The sequence below is a fragment of the Brassica oleracea genome, chromosome C8 (assembly GCF_000695525.1).
Source record: "Brassica oleracea var. oleracea cultivar TO1000 chromosome C8, BOL, whole genome shotgun sequence".
In the NCBI taxonomy this organism is placed as follows: domain Eukaryota; kingdom Viridiplantae; phylum Streptophyta; class Magnoliopsida; order Brassicales; family Brassicaceae; genus Brassica; species Brassica oleracea.
Window position 1 is genome coordinate 7,789,824 of NC_027755.1, and position 5,392 is coordinate 7,795,215.

A 5,392-nucleotide genomic window follows, 5' to 3' on the forward strand; every position below is an offset into this window, starting at 1 on the left:
TTTAGGGTTTAGAGTTTAGGGTTTAGGGTTTAGAGTTGAAAAATGAAGTTTTGGGGATAAGATTTCAAATTTTGAAAAATAAAAAAATTAAAATTTTCAAAGGATAAACTTAGAAATGTGCTATTTTGGTCATTTTAGTTTTTGAGTGCTATTTTTGTGATATAAACTTAGAAACGTGTTATTTTGGAGATTTGCTCATAGATCTTAAAAGTCAACTATTCCTAGGATCAGTGTTGTTTTCTGCCGAGTAGTAAACCAGAAGATAACTATTCCTACTCATTTTTTCATGTATTTCATAGCTGAAGCGAGAGAAGAGATGAGCAGCTGATTATAAAAAGGTTATTGCTTGCAGGAAAGATGTTCTGCAATCAAAGGCTCATCTTCAATCCATGCTTATGTCAAGAAATGGCTCTTTGGTTGAAGACTTCTTTGGTCAACTGGTATGTGATGCTTTCAGTTTTGATTCCTTATAAGCTATTGCCTTATGTAGCTGTGCTATTGACAAAATTGCATACAGTCTGCTTATAGATAGACCTCTGTAGCATCCAATAGTCTTTTGTCTCTTTAAAAATGATGGATTCTGAAGGATGATCATAAGTAGTTTCATTGCATTCCTTTGTTATAGATTTCTTAAATATATATTAGTCAAGAACTGTTTATATACGGTATGAGTGTCAAATATATTTGAAAGAGTTGCATTAAGTGGATTGATTCATCAGGTTGGTTCCGTACCTGATCTGACAGAGCACTTACACATGACAACTGCGAGGATCCTGCGGCATGTTAATGGGTAAATTGCCAATCTACTTAAGAAAGTTATTAGATGTTTGTGACAAAAAAAAAGTTATTAGATGAATTCAATCTCTATCCTCCCTTTTGTGTCTTTTATTCTTATTCTTACCGGCCTCTGGATTTAAAAAAAAACTATTATATATCTTTTTAACTCAATCGGTATGTTAAAGTCAAGCCTTGGTTTTGTATGATATATGTTCTCATTGGAGTATGTCAACCGGATTGCTAACTCTAAATGGGAAGTCAAGGAGCTTGGAGTGGAGCATAATGGGTTTGTTACTTCCTTCTGTTACTCCATTTGCTCTTCCAAATTTGTACCTGCAACTTTAATTAAATAGTGAAATACTCAACTATATTTGATGTTCATAGTCTTACAAAAGTATTATTTTAGAGTTCTCGTGTAGTATAAAGTTATCATTGGAGCCTACTTATTATCTGAGTTAAGATTTAGATATTCAGCACACGGTATTGATGCTCTTAAAATAGATTCTGATCATTCATGGCTTCACTGCCATCTTATATGTACTAAACTATTTGAACAAACAGGTATGTTCATTTGATCCTTGGGGAATTCAAACACTACACACACAAGGCTTGCTCACGGAGGCATTCCACAGGAGGTAAATGTCTCTCTGGCCTCATCATTAATTCTAGGAGTTGATTACATTTTCTTCTCAAACCCTTAACTCTTTTTCGTATATAGGTTCAAAACCTCCTGCTGGAATATGGAATTGAAATATTTGCGGAGACGCTGGTGGAAGGTCTATCTAGAATAAAAATATGCACCGATGAAGGACGAGCTCTCATGTCTTTAGATATTCAGGTACTTTTCCTCTTTGTTTTCTTTGTTATCCAGTGTAGTTTCTTCTACACGACATCAAGAATGGACACGAAAGAATGAAAGTATCAGTTAACATTGACAGACATTCTGATATAGAAAATATTAAATACACAGCGCATCTAGAAAGGTGGTCATGATAGGACAAACCTTTACACTTTGTTGATGAGATAAAAGTAAAAAACAAACAATTGATAAATTTCATGACATGTCATTTAAACATGCGTCTGCGTTATAGCTATATTGTACATCACTTTCTTCAACAAATGTGAAACCCAAGTTACAGATAGTGGATACATTTATCAAGGTAAGCAAAACACTGACTTATATGGAACTGCAGACTAATGTGCTGGTGAGACACATTTAAAACGGAAATCATCACTCACTTTTTGCAGGCATACTATCCACCAGGAATGGAGTATGTCCACTGGGCAAGGGCTCATCCGGTAAGCAAAAAAAACTTCCTTTTCCTTTTAATAGATAGAAGATTTGATGAAAATGTGTAAACAATGATAAATATACAGGAATATACAAAAGGATAGGTCGTAGGACTTGTGACTTTAGTAGCCACCATGAAAGGCTGGAAGAGGAAAACGCGGCTAGAACTTGTGGATAAGATTGAAGCAGCTGCTGCGTAAAGATCTCAATCTAGAAGCAAGTTTCTTGAACTTCCAGCAACAGCGAGTAATATTTAAATGTATTGAGAGCTGTAAATTGGAGGAAAGACCTTCTTGATTACTGTCGTTGCTTATGGGTTTGTGTTAAAAATCCTCCTAAAGTTGTACAGTCCTTAAGAGACTGTAACTCACATTCCACCCCCTCGCTGTGTAACCGATTATGTAGTGCAAAACTATTTTAGCCATTAAAACGGTACAATTTTGTGATTATGAACACTACCATTTTCAGTTTTTTTTTCTTATTTTTGTTATCTTATCGACTATTTCTATAATATTATCTAAAAAGTAAAATGTACATGTTAATTATTACACATGGGTCAAATCAATAAAATAAAAGTATTTTAATCAAATATTATTATTTTTCACATGTTCTAACTAATCATATTTATTCTAATTTTTAAATGAAAAAATATTTCAAAAATAAAAATATCTCAAAATATCTAAGAAAGGTAATCACAATATTTTTTAGCAATCTAATTATATATGTAATATTAGGTAATTAAAATTAATTTAATAATTAATTTTATCTATAAATATTAATAATTATAGATGATATATAATTTCTTATTATAGAGTTGTTATTTTCTTTTCAAATAACTGAGATTCGTAATGAGTGATATTTAATAAATAAATTATTAAATTATTTTATAGTTGATAACTCTAATTTTTACTTTTAATCAGTTTTTATTTTTCAAATAATATGAATGATATTGAAGAATGAAACTAAAATGGTTTTACTTAGAATGTATTTTTTTTTTCTTTGAACCATCTTATACTAAGCTAAATGTTTTCTTCAAGCTTTAGAATCCCTTGGTTACCTCAATCACCTCAACATTTAGCATCACTATTGCTTCAACAAACTTACATTCATTGGTGTTCATAGTCATTTTCTTGGACAAGTGATTTAGATAGTACCTAAATACATATGACAAAATTAGTACATAAAAATGATTGAATGAGCACAAATTAAATGATAAAACAATTAAATTACTCCAAACATTAAATCATTATCTTTTTACCTAAACTCTAACCTCTTTCTTCCTCACTTTCATTCTACGCTAAACCATTTCCTCCTTATTCACAAACCTCTAGAACGTTTACCTTCGCTCCGGTCTAAATAATGGCGTCCACAAACGCGCTCTCTTCCACCTCCGTCCTCTGCTCCTCACGACACGTGAAGGTTTTTTTTTAGATCAGCCATTTATGTTCTCATACTTTACTTGTGATTTGAATTTTTATTTCATTCTATATCACTGCCCTTTTCTATTCAGCTTCTTTATGTTTATGTGGTTTTTTGGGTTTATGTAAAAATTGTTTCTTTCTCAATTCAGCTTCTCTTTACCCCATTGATTGGTAAAAAATGGTTACTTTCTATGGGGAAAGAGAAAAAACTTGATAGAAGATGAATCTAGTTGTAATGGGCATTGATTCATTCATTTTCTTGTGGGTATGCAGGGAAAGCTGAGTGGTGGAAACCAACAGAAAGGTCAAAGAGTAAGCTACAGGAAAGCAAGTAGAGGTTTCAGTGTTAGAGCAAGTATAAAGGAGATCTCTTTCGATCAGAGCTCAAGACCTTCTCTTCAAGCTCGTATTGATAAGTTTGCTGATGATGTTGGTCTCACTCTTGGCCCTAGAGGTATTCGTTACAATCTCAATGTCCGTTGTACCAAGTTGTGTCTCTCTTTTGTCTTAACCTTGTGGTCTTTTACAAGAGAGAAATGTTGTGTTGGATAAATTTGGAAGCCCCAATGAATGATGGAGTAAACAACGTACAAATTTTTGGCCGACCTATTTCAGACTTTTTTGGCCCACCACAAATTATTTTTAACAAAATGCAGAAAAAACAATAAAAATCAATAATTTTGTAACTATATAATTTCTAGAGTTATAATTTTTTTGTAGAAACAGTTTATTGCAAGTCTATATTTTTAAAATTAATTTTGGGTAGAATAAAAAAAATAATTAATTTTTTTTTTCGTATAAATTGTTAAACTCAATTTTTTTTATATTTTTCTTACTATTTAATTTAAATACTAACATCTTTCTTACTAATAAATTGTTAAACACTAACCAATACTATAAACCTCAGCAGCTTTTGAACATGAAAGCGCTAGTAACGCTAATGATCGATCAAATCATTACAAAAATAAGATATGAAAATATCAACACATATGACTTCGCCGGTCATTCTTTGATCAACCTAATCAAGCTATGTGACTTCCAATGTTCCATTCATCACTATTATAGACAACACAAAAAAGAAAGTTAAAAAGACAAAATCACCGTATACAAAACTACACAACGCATCAATAATGTATCCATCTCCGCGCAAGCGCGGAGGCTATGCCCTTAGTATCTATCTATAATAATACAGGAGACTTTTCTCCGGCTTATGCTGCCACATCATATCTATAGAGGGGGAAAATCGTACTACGTGTCAAAACTCTAGCAAACGAAGATGTATTGGCTGTCTTGCATTTGGGCTTTTATACTGGAATGTTAGACCATCTTTGACGCTTCATATTTGTGGTCCTTAACAAGATCCTTAAGCATTAATGTTGATTTAATTAAATGGAAAACAAATAAATGCTAGATAATCGATCCTTAGTGGGTTGATTTGGTGACCGAAAATATCAAGGGTTTTTAAAACACGTGTCAGCTGCTCATTTATTTGTATTTTTTTTTCTTTTTCTTTTATTTCTTTCTTTCTTTCTTGTTTTCGTTCTTGTTTTGTTCTTGTTTTCTCCGCGAGAAGAGACTGATCGAAACCGACGATGGAAACGACGATTCTGTCGGTCCACTCGACGGCTCCTCCATCTTTGCCGTGATTAGAAGGATCGAAACCCACCACGGACGACGACTCTCTCGGTCCTCAGCGCGGCTCCTCCGTCTTGTCTTGTTTTCTCCGTCGGAAGAAGGGTCTAAAATCCATCACAATCGACGCCTCTCTCGTTCCTCACCGCGACTCCTCCGTCTTGTCTCCTCACCGCGACTCCTTTGACTCCTCCGTCTTGTCTCCTCACGAAGACTCCTCACCGTGACTCCTCTGACTCCTCCGTCTTGTCTCCTCACGAAGACTCCTCAC

General features: G+C 33.6%; 1 long non-coding RNA gene across 2 annotated transcripts; it reads left to right on the plus strand.

The window, feature by feature from the left end:
* The first annotated feature begins 282 nt into the window (after positions 1-282).
* Positions 283-2,521, plus strand: LOC106311230. Of its 2 annotated transcripts, XR_001263958.1 has the most exons (7): positions 283-440; positions 720-790; positions 1,002-1,063; positions 1,339-1,412; positions 1,496-1,615; positions 2,026-2,076; positions 2,155-2,521. It is a non-coding gene; the product is annotated as an uncharacterized LOC106311230 (long non-coding RNA). The 2 variants fall into 2 exon arrangements; XR_001263959.1 differs by lacking the exon at positions 1,002-1,063.
* Positions 2,522-5,392: the final 2,871 nt, after the last annotated feature.